At 38.5% G+C, this 18,570-nt stretch overlaps 1 protein-coding gene and 1 pseudogene across 1 annotated transcript in view; one reads left to right on the top strand and one right to left on the bottom strand.

The window, feature by feature from the left end:
• LOC139813476 (uncharacterized) overlaps positions 1 to 18,570 on the bottom strand; it is a 396,598-nt gene that overhangs the window by 119,564 nt on the left and 258,464 nt on the right. The gene's annotated exons all lie outside the window — the stretch shown is intronic.
• LOC139812793 (origin recognition complex subunit 2-like) lies at positions 10,597 to 15,497 on the top strand (annotated as a pseudogene).

The raw sequence follows: 18,570 nt of genomic DNA, 5'->3' as shown, positions 1-18,570 counted from the left end.
GATAGTTTCAGTAGTCACACTATCTAGGTCTGTTAATAATATAATTTAATTGTTTATAACAATCATGTTTGAAAAAATGCTAATGAGATAATCATTATTTTAGCGTGATAATATTCTTTAGGCACAAAAGGTTATGTTCTTATGAAATAATCTACTTTTAATTAATTAATTTATTTTTTATTTTATTTTCTGAGTTTTATTCTTATGGAACATGTATTTATTCGTGTGTTAAACTGAATTTATATTGCATAAAGGTTCTCATAAAGCCTGTAATATTCATTTACGATCAATTGTAGTGATGCAGGGGAATTTTAACAATCAATTGTCCAAAAGTTTATAGTGTGATTCATGAAAATGGGGCTTAAGCTGTAAAGGCTGCCTTTAGGCGGCCATGTTCTCTAGGCTTGTGCGTGCTACTTTAAGAACGCGTGCTCGCATCAGCTGAGTGATTGTTGTGACAGTTAATTTAAAGAGTGATTGTTATATTATAATATTGTTTTCAGATGCTGGGGACTTCTAGCAATGAAGGTAGAAAATCGAAAAATTTATGCGGGTGGAATATAGTGGTGATTATACCGTCAGACGTGACACTCTCCGACCGATATTTCAAAAGATACAGCCTTTCGAAGAATCACCTCTAAATTTAAAAAATGGTTTGACCGGAGTTCTCGCTGGAGTCCTGGTCGCCCCCCGAAGAATTCTATCGAAAACTATTAGGGTCCGAAGCGCTCCGACCGATATTTCAAAAGATACAGCCTGTCGAAGAATCACCCCTAAATTTAAAAAATGGTTTGACCGAAGTTCTTGCTAAAGTTCTGGTCGCCCCCCGAAGAATTCTATCGAAAACTATTAGGGTCCGAAACGATCCGACCAATATTTCAAAAGATACAGCCTTTTGAAGAATCACCCCTAAATTTAAAAAATGGTTTGACCGGAGTTCTCGCTAAAGTTCTGGTCGCCCCCCGAAGAATTCTGTCGAAAACTATTAGGGTCCGAAACGATCCGACCGATATTTTAAAAGATAACAGCCTTTCGAAGAATCACCCCTAAATTTAAAAAATGGTTTGACCGGAGTTCTTGCTCCAGTTCTGGTCGACCCCCAAAGAATTCTATCGAAAACTATTAGGGTCCGAAACGATCCGACCGATATTTCAAAAGATACAGCCTTTCGAAGAATCACCCCTAAATTTAAAAAATGGTTTGACCGAAGTTCTCGCTGGAGTTCTGGTCGCCCCTGTTACGTCCACCCTCTCGTACGCCCGGAAAATTTGAAACCTTTTTTAGATTGTAGGAAGACTTTAATCAGACCTTACTCATAAGAACAACGACTTACCGACAGTAGGATTACCACCGAATAAGTTACCATACTTACTAGCATGACTTACCGACAGTAGGATTACCACCGAATAAGTTACCATACTTACTAGCATGACTTACAGACAGTAGGATTACCACCGAATAAGTTACCATACTTACTAGCATGACTTACCGATAGTAGGATTACCACCGAATAAGTTACCATACTTACTAGCATGACTTACCGACAGTAGGATTACCACCGAATAAGTTACCACACTTACTAGCATGACTTACCGACAGTAGGATTACCACCGAATAAGTTACCACACCAGCGATAAGTCACGACCTGCGCGATAGGCCTAACCTACCCACTAGCATATAAATATAGAAAATAAGTCACGATATACGCAATAGGCTTGGCCTATTCCAATAATGTATATACCCAACGAATAAGTCGCAATGCCCACAAAGGTTTAGCCATAGGAATTTCCCCGCAACGCTTCCTTCAGGTAACGCAAACCTAAACCCTCCCAGACCCTTCCTGAAAACTCAGGACATGACCATATAAGGAGAAAAAACAAAAACGGAGCCGATCACGCAACTCAACCCTTCCACTCAGGCAACAAAAGGAAGAAAACTCAGGCCATGACCATATAAGGAGAGAAATCGAAAGCGGAGCCGATGACGCAACTCAACCTTTCCACTCAGGCAAACGAAAGGAAGAAAACCTAAAACATGACCATATAAGGAGAGAAATCGAAGACAGAGCTGATGACGCAACTCAACCCTTCCACTCAGTCAACCCTTCCACTCGACCACCCCCGCCATCGGGAAAACAGGAATATAAGGGCGAACATCCCAAGCGACGCTCTCAGTTCCCCGGAGTCCTACCTCGATCACGGACTCTCCAGTTAAGTAACCACTGAATCCTTCTCGAGTCTCTCTGAATCCAGAACCTTCCTATTTCTACATCGAGAATCTTCCTATCTCCACGTGCGTTACCGAACCCAGAGCCTTCAGCTCTCTCACTACATATAGAATTACGCGTCATATAGAAATACGCCATACGTTCGTCCCACTCGACAATCATATAAATATATATATACATTCCTGATTGTAATCTTGTTACTTTTGTAATCATATGTTAGCTCATAGATGTCCTATGTAAAATTATCGTAATATACAATTATTTTTATACAATATCTTACTCTGCAAATTCTTACACCTCTTTGCACATCCCCCACTGATCCCACTTACACTACATCCACACACGAGCCCAGTGCCGTACGAGCGGCACGTCTCCGCCTGTGGGTATTCTAGTAATTGCAATAAGGCATCCGAATCACCGGTCCTCCCTTTGCGCCACATCTGCGCACGAGGCAGTGCCGTACGCTACCGTCCGTGGGTGCCTGGAGAGAGGCAGTGCTGTACGAGCAGCACGCTTTCTCGCCACGAGCAAGGAGAGTCAACCGAAGCGTATTTGTCTTTTAACCTCGATCAGTAGTTAACAAATGCCCAAGACGCGCCGAAGCGGACTCAAGGTACGCACCCGCAGGCTCAACCGCCTTTTGTTCGGGACCCCTCCGAATCCATTGTTAGGAGTCCTTTCCGATTACGCGCCTGATCCTGAATACGAAAAGTACTTCGTCGCGAGTTCCGCGTGCAAAGCGGACGCGAGACCAAACCTCGAAAACGTAACCTCAGTGCGCAAAATTAACATTAAAAGTATACAATACATCTACGTTCCACTGAACAAGGCCGAGTCTCGAGCAGATTACCAAGCGTTCCGGAAGGCCCAGAATTATCGGCTAACCCCGATCACCTTCACACCGGGGGGAGATTCCGATAATCCACCACCAGTTCCATCCTGGGAATTCATCGCTTCAATCAAATAGGACGACCCCCGCCGGATCCGCCTGATCCAGCGCCGCGCCGAGATTCTACACCTGTGGTTCGACGCCTCACCATCAGAACACTGGGGCACCGCGGATCGCCCATTGAAGCTCGATTAAAGGTAAATGACGACGCCCCTAGGCGCTAAGCGAACGGCATGAGCGAGGCGCGCACGCAACGCCCCGCGCGCCGACTAACCCCATTGGTCTCTAGAGTGTTTCCGAGACCTAACGGGCCCGCAACGCCGCCAGTACGACTGCCTAGTCCGCCATTATATGCATATTGGTTACCGATACAAAGTCGAAGAGTGCGATTCGTGCGACGTCATGATCGGAGAAATCCAGAGCCCCTCCGCGTGTACCACGTGCTGTGAAATATTCTCTGACGTAAAACGTTCAGTGGAACACGAGGGAGGAAACCAATATCTAGAACGCGAATCTACGATAATTGCCATCTCCCAAACTAGAGTTTAGCGCTCCATTGTTCATGTGTCCCGGACATCCGGTAAATCGGCAACCTCCGGGGATAGTTTTACCCCCTAGCCCTATCAGGGCATGGCTAATGACGGGAATCTGTGTCTGGTCGTTGTTTTTCCAAAACTACGGGGGTCATTATTTGTGAGGATTGCCAGCTTGGCAAATACCAGCCCTTCCGGCAAGATTTCGAAAGCGTCCTCAGGCACTTCGTGCAATACGGTCCGCGGATAGAGTTCCCCACGTGTAGCGAGTGCAGTAAAGTTCTAGCCGACTGCCGGCCCGCTTTCGAATGTTACGCATGCACTAGAGTAGAAGAACCGTTTGAACGATATCTGACGAATCCTCTAAATCAACGGTACGGTGATGAACTACCGAACTTAAATCTCCCAGTGAGAGTGCGGATCGGGCAAACGATTTGGTAACGGGCGTTTGGATAGCGAATTACCTCGGTCGCAGGTATCCCCGGATAGAGCCCCTTGGCTCGATAACCCGAAAAGCGACTAGTCCCGTATAAGCGATCCGAGTACCGCCCCCTGCGGCCGCGATCTATCGCGACGTAACACTTACATATCATACTTGTTCTATTCTCCATATAAGCTACTTGTATCTTGGAGTTATACAATAAATATTATACTTTTTTATATCAAAAGAAAGATAAAAATTATTAAATACCTACCTTCAACGCACTCAAGGAGCCATAATCTACATCGCCGACCAACAACTAATTATCCTGGGGTTTTACCTTCTTAACTGCAAGAAAAAGAACCCATCAACGGAGACGTTCTGCTGGATCGAGCAACCTCGCATCACTCAGGACGTCACACCCCCGAAGAGTTTTATTGGAAACTATTGGGGTCCAAAGCGCTCCGACCGATATTTCAAAAATTACAGCTCTTAAAAGGGTCACCCTAAAAAATTGCTTAACCGGAGTTCTCGCTGGAGTTCTGGTCGCCCCCCGAAGAATTCTATCGAAAACTATTAGGGTCCGAAACGATCCGACCGATATTTCAAAAGATACAGCCTTTCGAAAAATCACCCCTAAATTTAAAAAATGGTTTGACCGGAGTTCTCGCTGGAGTCCTGGTCGCCCCCCGAAGAATTCTATCGAAAACTATTAGGATCCGAAACGATTCGACCGATATTTCAAAAGATACAGCTTTTCGAAAAATCACTCCTAAATTTAAAAAATGGTTTGACCGGAGTTTTCGCTGGAGTTCTGGTCGCCCCCCGAAGAGTTCTTTCGAAAACTATTAGGGTCCGTAACGATCAGACCGATATTTCAAAAGATACAGCCTTTCGAAGAATCACCCCTAAATTTAAAAAATGGTTTGACCGGAGTTCTCGCTGGAGTTCTGGTCGCCCCCCGAAGAATTCTATCGAAAACTATTAGGGTCCGTAACGATCAGACCGATATTTCAAAAGATACAGCTTTTCGAAGAATTACCCCTAAATTTAAAAAATGGTTTGACCGGAGTTCTCGCTGGAGTTCTGGTTGCCCCCCGAAAAGTTCTATCGAAAACTATTAGGGTCCAAAGCGCTCCGACCGATATTTCAAAAATTACAGCTCTTAAAAGGGTCACCCTAAAAAGTTGCTTAACCGGAGTTCTCGCTGGAGTTCTGGTCGCCCCCCGAATTCTATCGAAAACTATTAGGGCCCGAAACGATCCGACCGATATTTCAAAAAATACAGCCTTTCGAAGAATCACCCCTAAATTTAAAAAATGATTTGACCGGAGTTCTCGCTGGAGTTCTGGTCGCCCCCCGAAGAATTCTATCGAAAACTATTAGGGTCCGAAACGATCCGACCGATATTTCAAAAGATATTGCCTTTCGAAGAATCACCCCTAAATTTAAAAAATGGTTTGACCGGAGTCTCGCTAGAGTTCTGGTCGCCCCCCGAAGAGTTCTATCGAAAACTATTAGGGTCCGAAGCGCTCCGACCGATATTTCAAAAGTTACAATTCTTCGAATGGTCACCCTAAAAAATGATTTGACCGGAGTTTTCGCTGGAGTTCTAGGCGCCCCCCGAAGAGTTTTATCGGAAACTATTGGGGTCCGAAGCGCTCCGACCGATATTTCAAAAATTACAGCTCTTAAAAGGGTCACCCTAAAAAATTGCTTAACCGAAGTTCTCGCTAGAGTTCTGGTCGCCCCCTAAAGAATTCTATCGAAAACTATTAGGGTCCGAAACGATCCGACCGATATTTCAAAAGATACAGCCTTTCGAAGAATCACCCCTAAATTTAAAAAATGGTTTGACCGGAGTTCTCGCTGGAGTTCTGGTCGCCCCCTGTCACGTCTGACGGTATAATCACCGCTATATTCCAGCCGCATAAATTTTTCGATTTCCATCCATATTGCACAAAACCTGAAAACAATATAAGAATAAATAATCACACCTTAACTTAACTGTCATAACAATCACTCAGCTGATGCGAGCACGCGTTCTTAAAGTAGTAGACACAAGCCTAGAGAACATGGCTGCCTTAAGGTACCCTTTCAAGCTTAAGCCCCATTTTCATGAATCACACTATAAACTTTTGGACAATTGCTTGTTAAAACTCCCCAGAATCACTAAAATTGATCGTAAATGAATATTACAAGCTTTATGAGATCCTTTATGCAATATAAATTCAATTTAACACACGAATAAATACATGTTCCATAAGAATAAACTCAGAAAATTAAAATAAAATATAAATAAATTAATTAAAAGCAGATTATTCATAAGAACATAACCTTTGGTGCCTGAAGAACATTATCATACTAAAATAATAATTATCTCATTAGCATTTTTTTAAACATGATTGTTATAAACAATTAAATTATATTATTAACAGACCTAGCTAGTGTGACTACCGGAACTATCACAAAAAGTCAAACAACTTTTGACCATTATTGTATCTCTCAAAATAAACTAATTAACAATAAAATTTATCATAAAAATATTATTAAAAATGATGAATAAAATTACTGCAGATACTCAGCAGAGTATGTCAAGTAACCTCACAAAAACCCCCACATCATATCTCTTCTTAATTCCGAGATATAATTAAAAATTACAGAAATCCATAAAACAGAAATTTTAAACAACCTAAAATAATGCCCTTAATTGTCTGAACACAACAAAAAAAACCCCATCTCTTTATCTCTTACCGTTCTCGAGTTATAAATTATTAAAGTTTCACGTCCGCCATTTTGAATTTCCTACCCTTTAAACTTACAAAGACCAAATCACTTTTACATTAATATTTTAGTCTTTTATACATTTTAAGACCGAAAAATTTCATTTCTGAACGAAAATTTTGACACTTAATTATTATGATAAAAATGGAATCTCTCATACTCCTAAACACCAGTAACGTTAACGCCGATTTTCTATTTAAATTAATGAAATTAATAAACGAGATTGAAAATTGAACATTCACTCCATGAAAGACGAGGATAGTTTAATACCAGTTCACAGAGAGTAAGACAAGGATAGCCATAATAAATTCTTAATAAATTAAAATAAAATTAGAAAACGAATAGTTTGAGATAAAAACAATATATACGTATATAAGGAATAATCGTGAGAATCGTTCGATAGAAAAACATTTACTATATAATCATTTATTTTTGCAACTTACTTTTATAAACAATCATAACTGAATTATTGACCATGTCAATAAATATTTTTGACTTATACTTCAGATCATATATAATAACTTTTATATAAGTCAAAACCTTGTCACATTTTTAATAAAAGCACTATAAAATTCCAAGTGAAAAGACACCCGTTATAAAAAAAATGTCCTCTAAAAGTGCAATTAACAAATGTATATATACTCATTAACCGCATCGTTCGAGGTCCTTAAATCTAAACTTGTTATATTTTCTAAACTATGATAACTAAAAATACTTCTTTCACATATTTAAGTAACTTAAATCTTTCTCTCGGAAACAATATGTAAAACATAATTCTTATTAAACGCTTATACCTAATTAATGCATACTTTTGTTGAATCACCATATCTCATAAAACACGGTGACATAAGTTTCCCCCGGTACATACGATTTACCCGTATACATAGACTCTGCATCAGCGCACCTATAAAAATAATAATAACTTTTATTTCTACAATTGTTTATTTACGATATATTTATAACAATAAAATAAAGTGTCTTATAAAAAATTATTTCATTGTAGAATTAAAACCGTGTGACTAAGGAGAGCTTAACAATATCAATATGTAAATTAAAAAGGTACCAATTTATTTAATTAATAATTTGTTATTAACAAATACATATATGAACAATAAAATTTTCCAATGCTATATTATACTTTAATGAAAGTCCTGCAATATGTTTCCTATACACTCCTATCAAATTCCCAACCATTCGCGAGATATAAAAATAATAAAAATTTTTATTATATATATATATATAAACAATTTAATTTCATTGATTTCCTGTACTAATGAAAATGCTAACCATTTCTACCTGCATGATATATTATTAATAACAAGATATTAGAAACATCATTACCACTGCTAACATCACTTTTATCAATATTATTATTAACAAAATATATATATACTTACTAAAATTAATATAAATATCGAGCGTCAAGCGCCGAAACGTTATCTACGAACCTGAAAAGATAAAATTGTATTATATGCGTAGCATAAGGAACACGAATCCGGTCAAATCATTTTTCACACGAGCGAGATGCGAGTATTGTACGATCAGAAAGAGAGAAAGAGAGTCAGACATACTATAGTAACTGTTAGACGAAGAGAGCAATATCTTTTATACTTTAGACATACTAATAAAAACTTTAATTGTATTATTGAATTATTCTACCCTATGTAAAGTATGTATTATTGAATTATTCTACCCTATGTAAAGTATGTCTGAAGAAACTTAAATATTATTCAAAATATATTTGCACATTTTAAATTTAAATTTTAAAGATTTCTTCTTTTCCTTTATGATAAAAGTCATATTAATGAAAGAAGGTATCGCTCTCAATACAAATCGCTGTTAGACTAGAGAATAAAAAAGAGAATTCAGACGAGTCACCTGTATGACTCATTCGAGTGAATCTAGTTTTCGCATAGACCATATATGGATATGTCGAAGCAGAGCGCAACGCATGACCATATAAAGTAATGAATTTCAAGATACCACCCTATGACTCATTTCTGGCAAGCGAGCCATACCACTAGAAGTAGACTCACATCCGCTAGACAACGCCTTATGACTCATTGTAACGAGGTGCGGTCACCTCCCACTACCGTTTCCAAAATTGTATAAAAGCAGAATCTTTCTCCACCCTCTCGACGGAGAGTGTGGAATGAGCCAGGAAAGGTCACATATCTTATACTTGTTCCATCCTCCCACATAAACCACTTGTATCGTAAAAGTTCTACAATAAATACCATACTCTTTTATATCAAAAGAAAGATAAAGATTATTGAATACCTACCTTCAACGGATCCAAGGAGCCATAATCCACATCGCCGACCAACAGTTAATTATCCTGGGGTTTTACCTCCTTAACTGCAAGAAAAAAAACCCATCAACGGAGACGTTCTGCCGGATCGAGCCACCTCGCATCACCCAGGACGTCACACCCCCGAAGAATTCTATCAAAAACTATTAGGGTCCGAAACGATCCGACCAATATTTCAAAAGATACAGCCTTTCGAAGAATCACCCCTAATTTTAAAAAATGGTTTGACCGGAGTTCCCCTGGTCGCCCCCCGAAGAATTCTATCGAAAACTATTAGGGTCCGAAGCGCTCCGACCGATATTTCAAAAGATACTGCCTTTCGAAGAATCACCCCTAAATTTAAAAAATGGTTTGACCGGAGTTCTCGCTGGAGTTCTGGTCGCCCCTCGAAGAGTTCTATCGAAAACTATTAGGGTCCGAAGCGCTCTGACCGATATTTCAAAGGTTACAACTCTTCAAAGGGTCACCCAAACAAATTGTTTAACCGGAGTTCTCGCTGAAGTTCTGGTCGCCCCCCAAAAAATTCTTTCGAAAACTATTAGGGTCCGAAGCGCTCCGACCGATATTTCAAAAGTTACAGCTCTTCAAAGGGTCACCCAAAAAAATGGTTTGACCGGAGTTTTCGCTGGAGTTCTAAGCGCCCCCCAAAGAGTTCTATCGAGAACTATTAGGGTCCGAAGCGCTCCGACCGATATTTTAAAAGATAACAGCCTTTCGAAGAATCACCCCTAAATTTAAAAAATGGTTTGACCGGAGTTCTTGCTCCAGTTCTGGTCGACCCCCAAAGAATTCTATCGAAAACTATTAGGGTCCGAAACGATCCGACCGATATTTCAAAAGATACAGCCTTTCGAAGAATCACCCCTAAATTTAAAAAATGATTTGACCGGAGTTTTCGCTAGAGTTCTGGTCGCCACCCAAAAATTTCTATCGAAAACTATTAGGGTCCGAAGCGCTCCGACCAATATTTCAAAAGTTACAGCTCTTCAAAGGGTCACCCTAAAAAATGGTTTGACCGGAGTTTTCGCTGGAGTTCTAAGCGCCCCCCAAAGAGTTCTATCGAGAACTATTAGGGTCCGAAGCGCTCCGACCGATATTTCAAAAGTTACAGCTCTTCAAAGGGTCATCCTAAAAAATGGTTTAACCGGAGTTCTCGCTGGTGTTCTGGTCGCCCCCCGAGAAGTTCTATCGAAAACTATTGGAGAAGTAAGAGTGGGAGACGGTGACGTTTTAATTTCGTTAGATGTCACTTCTCTTTTCACTAACGTACCTGAAGATCTTGTTTTGAAAGCGATTGAAGAGAGATGGAATTACATCACTACAAAAACTGATCTCAGCCTTCGACAATTCTTGAGTGCTGTAGACTTGATCCTCAGTTCTACTAGTTTTATGTTCAACAGCCAATTTTATGAACAGATCTTTGGAAGCCCGATGGGGTCTCCCCTCTGTCCTATCTTGGCTGACATGGTCATGGAGGATTTAGAGAAGCATTGTATACAGCGGCTCAGTTTCAGGATATCCTTTTTTAAACGATATGTGGATGATATTTTCGCGGTTGTTCCCGAGTCGAGTATTAGAGAATTATTAGACAGTTTCAACAATTACCACGATAGATTAAAATTCACTTATGAAATGGAAAGCAATGGTAAATTGAGTTTCCTTGATACCACGGTCATCCGCGAGGAAGGCTCATTGCTCACAAATTGGTTCCGTAAACCAACTTCCTCGGGCCGGTATATAAATTATTTTTCAAACCATCCTATGAAATATAAAATTAACATCGTAAGGAATTTGAAGATCGGGCGATTCTTTTGTCCGACGCGCGGTTTTACAAGTCTAATATTAGTGAAATAAAAAAGATCCTTATTAATAATTGTTACCCGAAGAAAGTTGTTGATAAATATGTCAATGTCCGGCTTGGCAAATTGCGAAATCGTAACAACAATGATCCTGTCAGTAGCGAAGTGGCCCAAGATCCTCGAAGATGCATTACTGTACCTGTGACGTCCTGGGTGATGCGAGGTGGCTCGATCCGGCAGAACGTCTCCGTCGAAATCAATTTTTATGGGTTCTTCTTGCAGTTAAGGAGGTAAAACCCCAGGATAATTAACTGTTGGTCGGCGATGTGGATTATGGCTCCTTGGATCCGTCGAAGGTAGATAATTCAATAATCTTTATCTTTCTTTTGATATAAAAAAGTATGATATTTATTGTAGAACTTTTACAATACAAGTGGTTTATGTGGGAGGATGAAACAAGTATAAGATATGTGACCTTTCCTGGCTCGTTCCACACTCTCCGTCGAGAGGGTGAAATATTCCGCTTTTATACAATTTTGGAAACGGTAGTGGGAGGTGACCGCACCTCTTTACAATGAGTCATAAGGCGTTGTCTAGCGGATGTGAGTCTACTTCTAGTGGTGTGGCTCGCTTGCCAGCAATGAGTCATAGGGTGGTATCTTGAAATTCATTACTTTATATGGTCATGCGTTGCGCTCTGCTTCGACATGTTCATATATGGTCTATGCGAAGACTAGATTCACTCGAATGAGTCATACAGGTGACTCGTCTGAATTCCATTTTTATTCTCTAGTCTAACAGCGATTTGTATTGAGAGCGATACCTTCTTTTATTATAAAATCTCGGTATGACTTTTATCACAAAGGAATATAAAAAATCTTCAATATTTTAATTTTAAAATGTTCAAATATATGTTGAATATTATTTAAGTTTCTTTAGACATACTTTACATACAATAGAATAATTCAATAGTACAATTAAAGTCATTATTAGTATGTCTAAAGTATAAAAGATATTGCTCTCTTCGTCTAATAGTTAATATGGTATATCTGACTCTCTCTTTCTCTCTTTTAGATCGTACAATACTCGCATCTCGCTCGGATTCGCGTTCTTTATGCTACGCATGTACAATTCTATCTTCCTCAGGTTCGTGAGTGGCGCTTCAGCGTTTGACGCTCGAGGTTTATATTAACTTTAGTAAGTATATATGTATATATGTATTTTGTTAATAATAATAATATTGATAAAAATGATTTTAGCAGTGGTAATAATGATTCTAATATCATGTTAATAATATATCGTGCAGATAGAAATGGTCAGCATTCTCATTAGTATAGGAAATCAATGAAATTAAATTGTTCATATATATAAGATTTTTAATATTTTTATATCTTGCGAATGGTTGGGAATTTGATAGGAGTGTATAGGAAATATATTGCAGGATTTTCACTAAAGTATAGTATAGCATTGGAAATTTTCATCATTAATATATGTATTTGTTAATAACAAATTATTAATTAAATAAATGGGTACTTTTTAATTTGCGTATTAATATTGTTATGTTCTCTTTATTTAAGAGGTTTTGAATTTCTAATATCATCTCGTTTATGAGCACTCTTTATTTTATTGTTACAAATATTTCGTAAATAAACAATTGCAGAAATAAAAGTTATTATCATTTTTCGTAGGTGTATTAATGCAGAGTTTATTTGTGTGGTTGAAATTTGTATTTACCAGGACGAGTTTTATGTTCATAATATATAATTGGCAATTATGGGTCGTAATGCAAACGGAGGTATATATTTTGTTAATTAATTAGGTGTAGCGGATTGTTAACAATTATGTTTTATATACTATTTTCAAGAGGAGGTTTTAGGCTAATCAGGTGTATGAGAAAGGTATTTTTTAGTTATCATTATTTTGGAATATATTAAAGTTTAGTCGCTCTGTCCCAAACGATGCGTTTTGCATAGATGTATATATATGTCAACTGCATTATTTAGGGACATCTCCCTTATAACGGGTGTTTTTTTGCTTGAAATTTTATAGCGCTTTTATTAGAAAAGTGAAATAGTTTAGACTTATATAAAAGTTGTTATACGTGATCCAAAGTATAAGTTAAAAATATTTCTTAACATGGTCAATAATTTGTTTATAATTGTTTATAAAAGTAAGTTGCAAAAATAAACGATTATATAGTAAATGTTTTTCTATCGAACGATTCTAGTGATTATTCCTTATACACGTTTATATTGTTTTTATCTCAAACTATTCGTTTTCTAATTTTATTTTAATTTATTAAGAATTTATTATGGCTATCCTTGTCTTACACTCTGTGAACTGGTATTAATCTATCCTCGTCTTTCATGGAGTGAATGTTCAATTTCAATCCCGTTTAATAGTTTAATTAATTTAAATAGAAAATCGGCGTTAACGTTACTGGTGTTTAGGAGTATGAGAGATTCCATTTTTATCATAATAATTAAGTGTCAAAATTTTCGTTCAGAAATGAAATTTTTCGGTCTTAAAATGTATAAAAGACTAAAATATTAATGTAAAAGTGATTTGGTCTTTGTAAGTCTAAAGGGTAGGAAATTCAAAATGGCGAACGTGAAACTTTAATAATTTATAACTCGAGAACGGTAAGAGATAAAAAGATGGGGTTTCTTTTGTTGTATTCAGACAATTAAGGGCATTATTTTAGGTTGTTTAAAATTTCTGTGTTTTATGGATTTCCATAATTTTTAATTATATCTCGGAACTAAGAAGAGATATGATGTGGGGGTTTTTGTGAGGTTACTTGACATGCTCTGCTAAGTGTCTGCAGTAATTTTATTCATCATTTTTAATAATATTTTTATGATAAATTTTATTGTTAATTAGTTTATTTTGAGAGATACAATAATGGTCAAAAGTTGTTTGACTTTTTGTGATAGTTCCGGTAGTCACACTAGCTAGGTCTGTTAATAATATAATTTAATTGTTTATAACAATCATGTTTAAAAAAATGCTAATGGATTCGACGGATTCAAGAAGCCACAATCCACATAGCCGACCAACAGTTAATTATCCTGGGGTTTTACCTCCTTAACTGCAAGAAAAAGAACCGTAAGAAAAAGAGCACGTAAGATTGTTGCTTACAAGGATTATGTAAGTTTACGAGAACTATCTTGAATCGTTGGCAACGTCGATAAATAATATTTTACGTCAAATCTCGATGTATATTTACATACGTACGTTTTTTTTAAAGCACATAAAAACCGACGAGTACTTTGACGCTCACGCAAAAAAGATAGTTACGTCTGATCGTACATTAGGAAGACTTCGGAACGCTCGTCTTACTGAAGAAATACTGAAAGACGTATTAGGAAATCAAAATCATCGTTCTTTTCTATGTGACACGTTATATTGAAGTAAGTCCGAAGTAGTATAGTTATGGAAAATGTTCTTTGATGGTATTTTATTTTAAGATGTACGTTATATTTTAGAGAAGGTTACAGTCTGTTGCTTTCGGGAGTAGACTCAAAAAGGACGTTAATAAACGATTTCCATACGGAGCGAGCAGATCATCCAACGTTAGTTCGAAATGGATTTTTTCCTAGCTTAACGTTGAAAAATGTAAGCGAACGGTCTCGTGTACGTAAAAAAAAAAACCGTACGTATGTAAAAAAATATTTAGAAAAGCTATAGTATGTCGTAAATGTCATTTCAGATACTCGATAACATACGAACGGATTTATTAACGTTAGCGAATCCTATGGCGTGTTTCGAACTTCGCGAAACGGTTCGGAAAGATAATCCGGATGATCGGCTTTACTTACGACGTCACACGATAGATGGGCGCGGGCTGCGTTCGACGAAAGTTCAAAATCGTCTTGCCAGTTTAACAGCCCGTCCGAATATCCATGTCGTAGCGTCTGTTGCGTACATAACGGTATCACTCCGTAAGTTACATTTCGTTTTACGCTAACGTGAAGCTGCGTTGTTACTACGTTGTCACTACGTATTTTAGTTTGGGACCATATAAAACGCGCAAAGTTTACCGTTTATTGGTGGGATGCGACAACCGTCGTGCCATATCAAGCGGAAACTTCGTACAAAAGTTCCTTGCTGGTTCAACAAAACAGTGGACTCGTGGTGTCTTCTCTCCAGACGGTCTTTCTGTCTCTCACCTCAAATGCTCGAACACGTTCGTTACGTCTTATCAACGATACGTGAGCAACAGCAGTAGCACGTTTGCAAGTACGTATCGCTCAACCACCGTTCTGTTAGCTGTACAAAGTACGTTGTCTATTCGTTGATGATACCATTTTAGGGATGCCGTTCAAGGATCTGTATCAAACAGCACGCGAACAGTTTCTACGCAGTTTCACGTTGGCCGTAAGGACGCAGTTAACTGACGTTCGCGATCCGAACGTACTACGAACTAAACACACAGTTAACGATGCTGAACATCTCGTACGACCCCTCGCGAAGACTCTCTTTAAACACGTTATGGAACAGCATGGCGCGTACGTTCCGTGGTGTATTTAAAAAGATATATATATTTTTGTAAAATAGTCGATATACACGAAAGAAGATAAAGGACGTAACAGTTTACGAACTGTACTAAACTGTTACGTCCTTTCGTATATGTCCGTACGTTCGCGCACTTTATTTATATATGTACGGCTATACGATCATTAAAATTCGTTTTTTATACATTTCGTAAAAGGAACGACATCAAACGGTGACCGACGCATTTTTTAGTCCGTCATGGTGCGTCCGCCAACGTAACCACGCAAACGATCACATTTTCATATCGTCACAAGTAGTAAAATAAAGGCGGTATCGCGTGGTTAACTTGGCGGACGCGACACGTGACGCGTTCACGGAAAACTTAATCTAAATGCTTGTGAGCGTACGTCGCAAGATTTTTTCTTTGTGTAGTTTCGTTGTATCTTTCGCTGTCGCTCGCGTAAAGCCGTACTCGTACGAAAAAAGACATTTGGAGAACGCGGTCGCGTTCGTACGACTCGTTCTCGTATTTTACGTTACATTTTTAAATAAATAGTTTTTATTACGTTTACACGCAAGTGTAGAGGTTCGCACGCTAGATATCGTTCGAAGCTAGTGTGACGTCCTGGGTGATGCGAGGTGGCTCGATCCGGCAGAACGTCTCCGTCGAAATCAATTTTTATGGGTTCTTCTTGCAGTTAAGGAGGTAAAACCCCAGGATAATTAACTGTTGGTCGGCGATGTTGAGTTTGGCTCCTTGGATCCGTCGAAGGTAGGTAATTCAATAATCTTTATCTTTCTTTTGATATAAAAGAGTATGATATTTATTGTAGAACTTTTACGATACAAGTGGTTTATGTGGGAGGATGGAACAAGTATAAGATATGTGACCTTTCCTGGCTCGTTCCACACTCTCCGTTGAGAGGGAGAAAGATTCTGCTTTTATACAATTTTGGAAACGCTAGTGGGAGGTGACCGCACCTCGTTATAATGAGTCATAAGGCGTTGTCTAGCGGATGTGAGTCTACTTTTAGGGGTGTGGCTCGCTTGCCAGCAATGAGTCATAGGGTGGTATCTTGAAATTCATTACCTTATATGGTCATGGGTTGCGTTCTGCTTCGGCATGTCCATATATGGTCTATGCGAAGACTAGATTCACTCGAATGAGTCATACAGGTGACTCATCTGAATTCTATTTTATTCTCTAGTCTAACAGCGATTTGTCTTGAGAGCGATACTTTCTTTCATTATGAAATTTCAATATGACTTTTATTATAAAGGAAAATAAGAAATCTTTAATATTTTAATTTTAAAATATGCAAATGTATTGTTGAATATTATTTAAGTTTCTTTAGACATACTTTACATACAATAGAATAATTCAATAGTACAATTAAAGTCATTATTAGTATGTCTAAAGTATAAAAGATATTGCTCTCTTCGTCTAACAGTTACTATAGTATATCTGACTCTCTCTTTCTCTCTTTCAGATCGTACAATATTCGCATTTCGCTCGGATTCGCGTTCCTTATGCTACGCATATACAATTCTATCTTCTTCAGGTTCGTGAGTGGCGCTTCAGCGTTTGACGCTCGAGATTTATATTAATTTTAGTAAGTACATATATATATTTTTTAATAATAATATTGATAAAAGTGATGTTAGCGGTGGTAATAATAATTCTAATATCATGTTAATAATGTATCATGCAGGTAGGAGTGGTCAGCATTCTCATTAGTACGGGAAATCAATGAAATTAAATTGTTTATATATATAACAAGATTTTTATTATTTTTATATCTCGCGAATGGTTGGGAATTTGGAAGGAGTGTATAGGGAACATATTGTAGGACTTTCACTAAAGTATAATATAGTATTGGAAAATTTTATTGTTGATATATGTACTTGTTAATAACAATTTATTAATTAAATAAATTAGTACCTTTTAATTTGCGTATTAATATTGTTATGTTTTCTTTATTTAAGAGGTTTTGAATTTTTAATATCATCTCGTTTATGAGCATTCGTTATTTTATTGTTATAAATATTTCGTAAATAAACAATTGCAGAAATAAAAGTTATTATCAGATCTTCCGGTTCCGGAGAGAACGAGAGTGACAGGTGTGCAAGTGAGCGAGAGCAAAAGGGTTTAGAAGAGAGTGACGAGGGAGGCTGAGGGAGGAGAGGGTGATAGAGCGAGGAGGCGTGGAGGTGAGAGAGTGAGGAGGTAAGAGGGGGAACAGAGGAGGGGCAGGTAAGAGGAGATAAAGGGAGGTAAAGTGTCTAGGCACTGAGAAGGTAGAAGCACGAACGATAGCTGAGCTAGAGGGGCGCACGGTAGGCGAGCCGAGCCGAGAGCGGCAGCAAGAGGTAGGGCGCGAACAATAGCGAAGAGAGAGGGACGACTCGACGCAGGATCCGGGACGCGGTCAGAAGCGCGAGGCAGGGCATAGAGTAGGTGGAGCTAGAGGGGGAAGTGAGCCGAGTTAGGAGGAGATGAGTGAAGGGAAAGAAAACGGGAGGGAGGGAAAGGGTGCGATAGGTAAGGTTAAGGAAAAGGAGAAAGTTAGAAGGGGGAGCACGGGAAATATAGAAGAGTATGGAAGAGGAAGAGGGAGGAAATGGATAGGAGCGGGGGGGAGGAAAAGGAGGAGATTTTTAAGAGAAGTAACATGACGGCAAGATCTCCTAAAAAAGACTCGGAGATAGGTGTGAAGGAGTTGGGAGAAAGAATGGGAGAAATGATGGAGGAAGTTAGGGCATGAGAGAAGAGCTAAGGGAGGGCTTCAAGGAGCAAGGTAGGAAAATGAGAGAAGAGATAGAGGACCTGAGAAGGGAGTTTAGGGAGCGAGAGAAGAGATGGAAAGAGGAGAGGGAAGAGATAAATAAGCAGAAGGAGAAATGGAAGAGAGAATAAGGAGTTTGGAGGAAAAAATGGAAGAGAGGAAGGAGAAGAAGAAGGAGGAGGAAAGAAACGGTAGAGGGGAGGTGGGGGAGAAAATGAGAGAACTGGAGAGAAGGCTGGAAAGGAAAGAAAAGGAGGAGAGAAGAAGAAACATTGTAATAAGAGGGCTGGAAGTAAAAGAAGGAGGGAGGAGAGAAAATGCAG

This window comes from Temnothorax longispinosus, chromosome 5 (assembly GCF_030848805.1).
Source record: "Temnothorax longispinosus isolate EJ_2023e chromosome 5, Tlon_JGU_v1, whole genome shotgun sequence".
Classification (NCBI taxonomy): domain Eukaryota; kingdom Metazoa; phylum Arthropoda; class Insecta; order Hymenoptera; family Formicidae; genus Temnothorax; species Temnothorax longispinosus.
Note: the sequence above shows the minus strand (reverse complement) of the source record. Positions and strands in the feature narration are given on the sequence as shown.